We start from the raw sequence: 13,716 nt of genomic DNA, 5'->3' as shown, positions 1-13,716 counted from the left end.
GGGGCTTTTTGATATAAACAGGTTATGGCCGATTTTTGTCATGAATTGTTGCTAAATTAAGTAGTGTAACATGTTTAGGTAGTTAATTGATCCAAACTTTGAGCCTAAACATGTTTTTGAGAATTAAAGTAGACTTTTTAAGTCTAAAAATTCATGAACTTGGATAATTTGATATAAAGGCCATTTGAAACTTGTCTCATTGCTAGAAGTGATTATTTTGGCATGTTATTTGAGATAAATGTTTATGAACTTGATGTACATTTTTCGTATATGCTTATTTGACAAAGTGTAGACTTGACAAAAATATGAAAATGAGCACTAGTTTGATTTGAATGCCATGTAACAAGTGTTTAATTGTTATAATAATTATTGTTGACATGTTTAAGAGTTTAAATGTGATAAAACATTGTACACATTTTCGTATGTAAAAGTGTAGAATTGTTATTTAAGAAAATGTGTATAAAATGTGTTATGAATTGAACATGTCATCATAATTGTTTCAAGTTATTATTTTGCTAACACTAATGCATATTTGGATGCACAAATTTTGTGTTTAATGTGTTTTGCAGAAAGCCGATACTGGAGGTTCAGGAGCATCATCATCCAGGCAACCAGAGCCCGAACCGGAAATGTTTCATGAACAAGAACAGCATATGCAACAAGAAGAAGAAGAACAGGAGGAGCAACATATTCCATATCACGATCAAGATCAGTTATTCATGAATCAGTTTCGTCAATTCGCTCCACATCAAAGGATTCTGAGCTTAGACATTAATGAAGATCAGTTACACCCAAATCTAAGATTTGATCGATGTTGGATAGAGTATCCAGATTATCAAAAGAACATGCACATTCTCTACTTTAAGGTTGTTGAAATGCCAAGGGCAATTGACTGGGTACCTTTGGAAACAGTTGACCTTGCCGAACCGATTCGGGAATTATTGGTGCAAAGGTATGGTAATTCTCAGTTTAACGATTGGATGCGCCTATTTTCCATTCGTAGAACCATATATAGGGAATGGTGTATAGAATTACTTAGTACTATTAAGTTAAACAGTAATGTTAGGAGGATAGATGATAGAAGCTTTATTAGATTTCTGTTAGGTGGACGCATGTACAGAATGTCCATGATAGATTTAGCCAGGGCCTTACAGATTTACACCCCTGCTGAACTTTTTAGCCCCGACTGTAATAGCCTGATTGCCCAAGGAGAAAGGGTAGATAGGGAATTTGATGTTAACGCTGTCTGGAGGCGTATGTCCCACTTTAATGAATTTCACGCCAGTGGAAATCATACATACTTAGATATAGACAGAGCTGAACTCCGGGTGATTCATAGATTCTTAGCAAACACAATTACACAAAGGGGTAGGAATAAGGAGAAATTGACCGTAAACGATTTGTTCTACCTCAAGTGTATTAGAGACCCGAGGAGTTTCGTTAACATTCCCTATTGTGTTGGTTATTATCTCGCTAATGTAGTTTCGGGGATGAAATCGGGGAGTATTATAGGTGGTGGTATTTTCATTACTCTCATTGGAGAGTATTTAGGTGTAGATAAGCACCAAGGGGGTCCAATGAACGAAATAGAGGACGGAGGTGAAACTATAAGTTCAAACCTTTATCACGGTGCAAGGGTATTATTGATGAGACGTGGTCGGGTACATCGATACGAGGGACCTCAGCGACAGGTAGAGAGAGGTTCGGATGACGAGATGGAGGAGGCGAACAACATTATAGGAGTTGTTCGGGAGACTGCTCTTGATTTAGGCGTTCGTATGGAGGATGAATACATGACGAACTATGATAGGCATATGCAGTATGAGGCATGGCAACGCCGGAATGACTACGAGCATTCCCGGCAACGAGAGCATGGCCGATGGGATTATCATCAGCGCCAAATTATAAGCCAGTTGCAGCCTGGCGAGATGTATTATCCGACCCGACCCGCATACTATCCTGCACATCAGCCAGAGATGAGACCACCCTATGATTCATATGATTATGACGCAGCATACCAGTACACCTATAATCAGCCATGGAACCCGGACGCGAACATGAATTGGGATCCATATCCTAATTTTCCTCCTAACCCACCTCCTGATCAGTAGAGATAAGTGGTAATTTCTATTTTTATTTTAAACACTTAACATTTTATTATGTTTATGTAATGTTTGATGTTTTATTATTATTGTGTACTAATATTTTTCTTATAGTTTGAAAGTGGGATGCCAAAGTTCCATTTCAACTTGCATGTATGATTATATTTGTATTGTATGTATTCTCTTTTATGCACAAAACAGGGTAAAACAACGCGTTTTCAAAGACTGGCATTAAGTTCAGCAAAAGCAAGTAATTTTGACGACAATGATGCAAAATATATGTGAAATAACAACAAGACGGAATGAACAAATGACGTGCACCATTTATCATTCAGCAAACAAACGCCAATATATTTGGAAACTTTGGTAAAAATTTAATCATTTTCACACAAATCACACTCAATAATTTAAATTGTTACTGATTTCTTGCAAATGAGGGCATTGCAAGATCTTAAGTGTGGGAAGGGATTAAATTCTTTCGGATTTTAAAATTTTTATATTAAACACTTGGTTACCATTAAAAATACTAGTAAAGCAGTAGTTGTATTAGAATCTAGTGCTCTCTGATAAAAAAAGAACAGCCCTAGTCTTATATACTGACTACCCAATTCTAGTAAAATTTTTCAAAATTTGCAATTAAATGAATTCAAATCATGTTTATACATATTTATGAACGATAAAACTAGGTTTTAACACCGAAATTATTGTTACCTCGGAAAGGACATAAATTGAGAAACAAACTAAAATGTTAAAATTCATTTAAAATGGAATAGAGGACGATAAAAAGAAAAATAAAAAGCCAAGTGTGGGAAAATTTACCAAGTTATTTTAAACATATGTCACATATATCTGTAACAAATAACTGAAAATACTTTTGCTTTGGACTAAACTAAACTGTTTTACCCGATGAAAGAAAAGAAGAGATGGATCTACACGATGAATCAATTCCATCATTAAAAGGAAGTAAAGTCTTCCGAAAAAGACACGCGCTTCTTGATTTAGGTCATGAAGTTGTCGTTCAGACCAGCTGTAGGTTGACGAAAAATCTAGAAAAGTCATCACTAAAATCAGCAGGAAATCCACGGACCTCAGCATTAAACAGGGTCGCCAAGTGGTCAGATTTATCCTAACCATGAGAAGGATTTATCAAGTACAATGGGGGGGGCACCATGCAAATTAGCTGGATAAGACTAATGAATCAGATCCCCAGAAAGGATAATCTCCTTAAAGATTAAAAATCAGCTTTTAAGACTGATATTACTCAATCCTAGAGATTGACCTTAAAGATTGAGAATTCAAACTCATGGAATTCAATGATATCTAAACTCGAGCTTAAACGAGAAAATATTTTGATCAAAAATACAAACCGATTTGTTTTCTAAAAACCCTATTTTCAATACGTTCATTACCATTGAACGTAAAATCCTAGGAATTCACCTGGAATTCATTAGGTCACCTGAACTAAATCGGGTGTCAACCGTAAGAACGGTGGTTGCATAACATGGTCAAAGACAGGACTTTGTGCCAAACCGACAAATTATAAGGGTGAGCTTTACTATTGCTCCTACCAAGGATAGTAATTGCGTCCGACACGTTATAGACCATAATCAAAAGCATGTCACGGGACATTGCCTTAACAGTTGCTTGTTCAACGCTTTCCTTTACAACCGGACGGTAGTTTGCCGAAAGGTAATATACGGGACAAGTAAACTGGACGTGTTGCTTTCCTAATACAAGGTTAGCAAGTGGGTGACACAAAACCGCAAGTTTTGAGCTAAAATTTTCAAATCTGAAACCCACCAAACCCACAAAAATATTTTGCAAACACCGGTAAAGGGTTATTCCGGAAAACTTATCTAGAGTAAAAACTAGATTTCGAAAGATCAAATGTTTTCATAAAAATCCAATTTCCTTAATGGATCTAAATTTTTATAGTCATGTGGGACTGTAAACCATATCGTTACTACCATTGTTTATACCGCCGTATAGAAATCACTGATGTACAAAGTGTGAAGAATAAAGAAGTGATTCTAGTATTTCAAGACAATATTGCTTGAGGACAAGCAACGCTCAAGTGTGGGAATATTTGATAATGCTAAAAACGAACATATATTTCATAGCATTATTCCTCAAGAAAGACAAGCTTTTAGTTGCAATTGTTCTATTTACAAGTGATATTCGTTTAAATAATAAAAGGTGAAGACAAAAGACAGATTCGACAAATTGAAGACAAAAAGGTCCAAAGAGCTAAAAAGTACAAGATACAACTAAAAAAGGTTCAAAATATTGATGAGGAACGTCTCAAAATGACAAGAGTACAAGTTGCGGAACACAAAGTACGCGATTTAAAATAATACGCAAGGACGTCCGAAAATCCGGAACCGGGACCTGAGCCAAGAAGAAACGCCCGACGCAACGGACCAAAAATATCTAGTCTACTATGCACAAGAATATAATATAATATATATATAATTATATATAATTATATATTATATATATTATTATTATTATATTACGTCGACAAAGAAGAAAACAAAAGCAGTTGGCTGAATCCAGGGTGGCCATGCGACTCGCATGGCCAGAGGCACAAAACCATGCGAGTCGCATGGTGTGAGATTGCTGGTCAGGTCCTATATAAAGCCAGTTTTGTGCCGAGTTATGATCATCCTTTTTCTCTTCCTCTTCAACGTAAATATATTTATATTTATAATTTATATTTTAATTTTAATTATAATTCTAATAATAAGGGTATGTTAGCGAATGTTGTAAAGGTGTAAGTCGAAATTCTGTCCGTGTAACGCTACGCTATTTTTAATCATTGTAAGTTATGTTCAACCTTTTTATATTAATGTCTCGTAGCTAAGTTATTATTATGCTTATTTAAAACGAGGTAATCATGATGTTGGGCTAATTACTAAAATTGGGTAATTGGGCTTTGTACCATAATTGGGGTTTGGACAAAAGAACGACACTTGTGGAAACTAGACTATGGGCTATTAATGGGCTTTATATTTGTTTAACTAAATGAAAGTTTGTTAATGTTAATATAAAGATTTACAATTGGGCGTCCCTATAAATTACCATATACACTCGATCGGACACGATGGGCGGGGTATTTATATGTACGAATAATCGTTCATTTAACCGGACACGGGAATGGATTAATAGCCACTAGAATAATTAAAACAGGGGTGAAATTACATTCAAGGGTAATTGGTGTAATTGTTAACAAAGTAGTAAAACCTTGGTTTACACGCAGTCGATAACCTGGTGTATTCATTAAACAAAGTATTAAAACCTTGTTACAATTCGAATCCCCAATTAGTTGGAATATTTATCTTCGGGTATAATAATAATTTGACAAGGACACTTGCAATTTATATTTATGACTGATGGACTGTTATGGACAAAAACCAGACGGACATATTGAATAATCCAGGACAAAGGACAATTAACCCATGGGCATAAAACTAAAATCAACACGTCAAACATCATGATTACGGAAGTTTAAATAAGCATAATTCTTTTATTTCATATTTAATTTCCTTTATTTTATATTTAATTGCACTTCTAATTATCGCACTTTTATTTATTGTTATTTTATTTAATCGCACTTTTAATTATCGTACTTTTAATTATCGCAATTTAATTTTATCGCATTTTTATTATTCGCAATTTCATTATCGTTATTTACTTTACGCTTTAATTTAAAGTCTTGTATTTATTTTATATTTTACATTAGGTTTTAACTGCGACTAAAGTTTTAAAATCGACAAACCGGTCATTAAACAGTAAAAACCCCCCTTTATAATAATAATATTACCTATATATATATTTGTATTAGAATGGCTCGAAGTTCTTGAAGCAGAATCATGACACGAAAACAAGTTCAAGTAAGATCATCACTTGAAATAAAATTGTTATAGTTATAGAAATTGAACCAAAGTTTGAATATGATTATTACCTTGTATTAGAATGATAACCTACTGTAAGAAACAAAGATTTCTTGAGGTTGGATGATCACCTTACAAGATTGGAAGTGAGCTAGCAAACTTGAAAGTATTCTTGATTTTATGTAACTAGAACTTGTAGAATATATGAAGAACACTTAGAACATGAAGATAGAACTTGAGAGAGATCAATTAGATGAAGAAAATTGAAGAATGAAAGTGTTTGTAGGTGTTTTTGGTCGTTGGTGTATGGATTAGATATAAAGGATATGTAATTTTATTTTCATGTAAATAAGTCATGAATGATTACTCATATTTTTGTAATTTTATGAGATATTTCATGCTAGTTACCAAATGATGGTTCCCACATGTGTTAGGTGACTCACATGGGCTGCTAAGAGCTGATCATTGGAGTGTATATACCAATAGGACATACATCTAAAAGCTGTGTATTGTACGAGTACGAATACGGGTGCATACGAGTAGAATTGTTGATGAAACTGAACGAGGATGTAATTGTAAGCATTTTTGTTAAGTAGAAGTATTTTGATAAGTGTATTGAAGTCTTTCAAAAGTGTATAAATACATATTAAAATACTACATGTATATACATTTTAACTGAGTCGTTAAGTCATCGTTAGTCGTTACATGTAAGTGTTGTTTTGAAACCTTTAGGTTAACGATCTTGTTAAATGTTGTTAACCCAATGTTTATAATATCAAATGAGATTTTAAATTATTATATTATCATGATATTATCATGTATGAATATCTCTTAATATGATATATATACATTAAATGTCTTTACAACGATAATCGTTACATATATGTCTCGTTTAAAAATCATTAAGTTAGTAGTCTTGTTTTTACATATGTAGTTCATTGTTAATATACTTAATGATATGTTTACTTATCATAGTATCATGTTAACTATATATATATATCCATATATATGTCATCATATAGTTTTTACAAGTTTTAACGTTCGTGAATCACCGGTCAACTTGGGTGGTCAATTGTCTATATGAAACATATTTCAATTAATCAAGTCTTAACAAGTTTGATTGCTTAACATGTTGGAAATATTTAATCGTGTAAATATCAATCTCAATTAATATATATAAACATGGAAAAGTTCGGGTCACTACAGTACCTACCCGTTAAATAAATTTCGTCCCGAAATTTTAAGCTGTTGAAGGTGTTGACGAATCTTCTGGAAATAGATGCGGGTATTTCTTCTTCATCTGATCTTCACGCTCCCAGGTGAACTCGGGTCCTCTACGAGCATTCCATCGAACCTTAACAATTGGTATCTTGTTTTGCTTAAGTCTTTTAACCTCACGATCCATTATTTCGACGGGTTCTTCAATGAATTGGAGTTTTTCGTTGATTTGGATTTCATCTAACGGAATAGTGAGATCTTCTTTAGCAAAACATTTCTTCAAAATCGAGACATGGAAAGTGTTATGTACAGCCGCGAGTGGTTGAGGTAACTCAAGTCGGTAAGCTACTGGTCCGACACGATCAATAATCTTGAATGGTCCAATATACCTTGGATTTAATTTCCCTCGTTTACCAAATCGAACAACGCCTTTCCAAGGTGCAACTTTAAGCATGACTATCTCTCCAATTTCAAATTCTATATCTTTTCTTTTAATGTCAGCGTAGCTCTTTTGTCGACTTTGGGCGGTTTTTAACCGTTGTTGAATTTGGATGATCTTCTCGGTAGTTTCTTGTATAATCTCCGGACCCGTAATCTGTCTATCCCCCACTTCACTCCAACAAATCGGAGACCTGCACTTTCTACCATAAAGTGCTTCAAACGGCGCCATCTCAATGCTTGAATGGTAGCTGTTGTTGTAGGAAAATTCTGCTAACGGTAGATGTCGATCCCAACTGTTTCCGAAATCAATAACACATGCTCGTAGCATGTCTTCAAGCATTTGTATCGTCCTTTCACTCTGCCCATCAGTTTGTGGATGATAGGCAGTACTCATGTCTAGACGAGTTCCTAATGCTTGCTGTAATGTCTGCCAGAATCTTGAAATAAATCTGCCATCCCTATCAGAGATAATAGAGATTGGTATTCCATGTCTGGAGACGACTTCCTTCAAATACAGTCATGCTAACTTCTCCATCTTGTCATCTTCTCTTATTGGCAGGAAGTGTGCTGATTTGGTGAGACAATCAACTATTACCCAAATAGTATCAAAACCACTTGCAGTCCTTGGCAATTTAGTGATGAAATCCATGGTAATGTTTTCCCATTTCCATTCCGGGATTTCGGGTTGTTGAGGTTTCTGATGCTCAGCTTTGACCTTAGAACACATCAAACATTCTCCTACGTATTTAGCAATATCGGCTTTCATACCCGGCCACCAAAAATGTTTCTTGAGATCCTTGTACATCTTCCCCGTTCCAGGATGTATTGAGTATCTGGTTTTATGAGCTTCTCTAAGTACCATTTCTCTCATATCTCCAAATTTTGGTACCCAAATCCTTTCCGTCCTATACCGGGTTCTGTCTTCCCGAATATTAAGATGCTTCTCTGATCCTTTGGGTATTTCATCCTTTAAATTTCCCTCTTTTAAAACTCCTTGTTGCGCCTCCTTTATTTGAGTAGTAAGGTTATTATGAATCATTATATTCATAGATTTTACTCGAATGGGTTCTCTGTCCTTCCTGCTCAAGGCATCGGCTACCACATTTGCCTTCCCCGGGTGGTAACGAATCTCAAAGTCATAATCATTCAATAATTCAATCCACCTACGCTGCCTCATATTCAGTTGTTTCTGATTAAATATGTGTTGAAGACTTTTGTGGTCGGTATATATAATACTTTTTACCCCATATAAGTAGTGCCTCCAAGTCTTTAATGCAAAAAAAACCGCACCTAATTCCAAATCATGCGTCGTATAATTTTGTTCGTGAATCTTCAATTGTCTAGACGCATAAGCAATCACCTTCGTTCGTTGCATTAAAACACAACCGAGACCTTGCTTTGATGCGTCACAATAAATCACAAAATCATCATTCCCTTCAGGCAATGACAATATAGGTGCCGTAGTTAGCTTTTTCTTCAATAACTGAAACGCTTTCTCTTGTTCATCATTCCATTCAAATTTCTTCCCTTTATGCGTTAATGCAGTCAAGGGTTTTGCTATTCTGGAAAAGTGTTGGATGAACCTTCTGTAGTAACCAGCTAGTCCTAAAAACTGGGTATGTGTTTCGGAGTTTTCGGGGTTTCCCACTTTTCAACAGTTTCTATCTTTGCTGGATCCACCTTAATACCTTCTTTGTTCACTATGTGACTGAGGAATTGAACTTCTTCCAACCAAAATGCACACTTTGAAAACTTAGCGTAAAATTCTTCCTTCCTCAATACTTCTAACACCTTTCTCAAATGTTCACCGTGTTCTTGGTCATTCTTTGAGTAAATAAGTATGTCATCAATGAAAACAATGACAAACTTGTCAAGGTATGGTCCACACACTCGGTTCATAAGGTCCATGAACACAGCTGGTGCATTAGTTAAACCAAACGGCATGACCAAAAACTCGTAATGACCGTAACGTATTCTGAAAGCAGTCTTTGGAATATCATCTTCTTTCACCCGCATTTGATGATACCCGGAACGTAAGTCAATCTTTGAATAAACAGACGAGCCTTGTAGTTGATCAAATAAGTCGTCGATTCTCAGTAGTGGGTAGCGGTTCTTGATGTTAAGTTTGTTCAACTCTCGGTAGTCGATACACAACCTGAATGTACCATCTTTCTTCTTGACAAACAAAACAGGAGCTCTCCACGGTGATGTGCTTGGTCGAATGAAACCACGCTCTAAAAGTTCTTGTAATTGGCTTTGCAGTTCTGTCATCTCGCTGGGTGCGAGTCTGTAAGGAGCACGAGCTATTGGTGCAGCTCCTGGTACAAGATCTATTTGAAATTCAACGGATCGATGTGGGGGTAATCCCGGTAATTCTTTCAGAAATACATCGGGAAATTCTTTTGCAATGGGAACATCATTGATGCTCTTTTCTTCAGTTTGTACTTTCTCGACGTGTGCTAGAACAGCATAGCAACCTTTTCTTATTAGTTTTTGTGCCTTCAAATTACTAATAAGATGTAGCTTCGTGTTGCCCTTTTCTCCGTACACCATTAAGGGTTTTCCTTTTTCTCGTATAATGCGAATTGCATTTTTGTAACAAACGATCTCTGATTTCACTTCTTTCAACCAGTCCATACTGATTATCACATCAAAACTCCCTAACTCTACTGGTATCAAATCAATCTTAAATGTTTCGCTAACTAGTTTAATTTCTCGATTTCGACATATATTATCTGCTGAAATTAATTTACCATTTGCTAATTCGAGTAAAAATTTACTATCCAAAGGCGTCAATGGACAACTTAATTTAGCACAAAAATCTCTATTCATATAGCTTCTATCCGCACCCGAATAAAATAAAACGTAAGCAGATTTATTGTCAATAAGAAACGTACCCGTAACAAGCTCCGGGTCTTCCTGTGCCTCTGCCGCATTAATATTGAAAACTCTTCCGCGGCCTTGTCCATTCGTGTTCTCTTGGTTCGGGCAATTTCTAATAATGTGGCCCGGTTTTCCACATTTATAACAAACTACATTGGCATAACTTGCTCCGACACTACTTGCTCCGCCATTACTCGTTCCGGTACCATTTGTTCCTTTCGTTCTATTAACCCCTGGTCCGTAGACCTCACACTTCGCTGCGCTATGACCATTTCTTTTACACTTGTTGCAAAATTTGGTGCAGAACCCTGAGTGATACTTTTCACACCTTTGGCATAGCTGTTTCTGATTGTTGTTGTTGTTGTGGTTATTATTGTTGTTGGGATGATTGTTGTAGTTGCTGTTGTTGTTGTTGTTGCGCCGTTTGTTGTAGTTGCGATTGATGTTGCGATTGTTGGGATAATTGTTGCGATTATTGTTGTAATTGCTGTTGTTGTTGTATTGGTGATTCTTTTCACCATTTTCCTCCCACTTTCTTTTGACTTGCTTCACATTGGCCTCTTCAGCAGTCTGTTCTTTAATTCTTTCTTCAATCTGGTTCACTAGTTTGTGAGCCATTCTACATTCCTGTTGTATGGAGGCGGGCTCGTGTGAACTTATATCTTCTTGGATTCTTTCCGGTAATCCTTTCACAAACGCGTCGATCTTCTCTTCCTCATCTTCGAATGCTCCCGGACACAATAGGCACAATTCTGTGAATCGTCTTTCGTACGTGGTAATATCAAATCCTTGGGTTCGTAACCCTCTAAGTTCTGTCTTGAGCTTATTGACCTCAGTTCTGGGACGGTGCTTCTCGTTCATCAAGTGCTTGAATGCTGACCACGGTAGTGCGTACGCATCGTCTTGTCCCACTTGCTCTAGATAGGTATTCCACCATGTTAACACAGAACCTGTGAAGGTATGCATAGCGTACTTCACTTTGTCCTCTTCAGTACACTTACTTATGGCAAACACCGATTCGACCTTCTCGGTCCACCGTTTCAATCCGATCGGTCCGTCGGTTCCATCAAATTCCAAAGGTTTGCAGGCAGTGAATTATTTGTAGGTGCATCCTACACGATTTCCTGTACTGCTAGATCCAAGGTTATTGTTGGTATGTAGCGCAGCCTGTACTGCGGGTATGTTTGAAGCTAGAAAATTACGGAATTCCTCTTCATTCATATTCACGGTGTGTCGAGTAGTCGGTGCCATTTCCCGTAAAGTTCATACTTAGTAGCTAATATACAATTCAACTACTACAATTCTATATGAAAAACTGATTATAATAATATTTCGCTTTCAAACTTTTACAAAATATTTTACAAACTTACAATACCGCTTATTTTACATATAGCATGAAATATAGCACACAATAAATTTGATACAAGATGGTTGTGAAGATAATTCTATCTAGTACACAAGTCGTTCAGCAAAGGCAATAAAGACACGTAATTCATACGTCCAGAAACAAGTCATGCATTCTGGTTTTACTAGGATTACTTCCCATCCTTGGTCTTGTGGAACATAACCGTTATGGCCGTTGATAAGACAGCGTGTTGTAACGTCGTCAAAGGGACGAGGGTTACGTAATGTCCAACAGTCCCGTAACAATCTAAAAACCTCATTTCTTACCCCAATTACCGACTCCATCACTTGTGGGAATGTTTTGTTTAATAGTTGTAGCCCGATGTTCTTGTTCTCACTTTGGTGAGAAGCGAACATTACTAACCCATAAGCATAACATGCTTCTTTATGTTGCATGTTAGCCGCTTTTTCTAAATCACGAAGTCCTATATTCGGATATATTGAGTCAAAATAATTTCTTAATCCGTTGCGTAAAATAGCATTTGGGTTCCCCGCAATATATGCGTCAAAGTAAACACATCGTAACTTATGGATTTCCCAATGTGATATCCCCCATCTTTCGAACGAAAGCCTTTTATTAACCAAGGTATTCTTGGAACGTTCTTCGAATGTCTTACAAACTGATCTCGCCTTAAATAGTTGTGCCGAGGAATTCTGACCGACTCTAGACAAGATTTCATCAATCATGTCTCCGGGTAGGTCTCTTAAAATATTGGGTTGTCTATCCATTTTGTGTTTTTATACTGTAAAATAGACAAGAGTTAGATTCATAAAAAAAAAATACTTATTAATACAAGCAATTTTTACATATATCATAAAGCATAAGCATACTATATTACATATATTTTACCACACGACTACAACTATCTTATTCCGAATCACTCGTTTCTTCTTCTTCGGTTTTGGTTCGTTTTACCAAGTTTCTAGGGATATATGATGTTCCCCTAATACGAGCCATCGTTTTCCACATTGGTTTAGAAAAACCTGGTGGTTTAGAGGTTCCCGGGTTATTGTCACAACTTAAGGACTTCGGTGGTTGACGATACATATAAAGTTCATCGGGGTTGGAATTAGATTTCTCTATTTTTATGCCCTTTCCCTTATTATTTTCTTTTTCCTTTTTAAATTCAGTTGGGGTAATTTCTATAACATCATCGGAATTCTCGTCGGAATCCGATTCATCGGAGAATTGGTAATCCTCCCAATATTTTGCTTCCTTGGCGGAAACACCATTGACCATAATTAACCTTGGTCGGTTGGTTGAGGATTTTCTTTTGCTTAACCGTTTTTTTATTTCCCCCACTGGTTCTATTTCTTCTTCCGGTTCCGATTCTTCTTCTGATTCCGACTCTTCTTCCGGTTCCTCTTCGGGAACTTGTGAATCAGTCCACGAATCATTCCAATTTACATTTGACTCTTCATTATTATTAGGTGAGTCAATGGGACTTGTTCTAGAGGTAGACATCTATCACATAATATCAAACACGTTAAGAGATTAATATATCACATAATATTCACATGTTAAAAATATATAGTTTCCAACAAAATTTGTTAAGCAATCATTTTTCAAGTAAACACGGTCGAAGTCCAGACTCACTAATGCATCCTAACAAACTCGATAAGACACACTAATGCAAAATTTTGGTTCTCTAAGACCAACGCTCGGATACCAACTGAAATGTCCCGTTCTTATTGATTAAAAACGTTCCATATTAATTGATTTCGTTGCGAGGTTTTGACCTCTATATGAGACATTTTTCAAAGACTGCATTCAT

This window comes from Rutidosis leptorrhynchoides, chromosome 7 (genome assembly GCF_046630445.1).
Source record: "Rutidosis leptorrhynchoides isolate AG116_Rl617_1_P2 chromosome 7, CSIRO_AGI_Rlap_v1, whole genome shotgun sequence".
Lineage (NCBI taxonomy): Eukaryota > Viridiplantae > Streptophyta > Magnoliopsida > Asterales > Asteraceae > Rutidosis > Rutidosis leptorrhynchoides.
The sequence above is the reverse complement of the archived record's forward strand: the minus strand, read 5'-3'. Positions refer to the sequence as shown.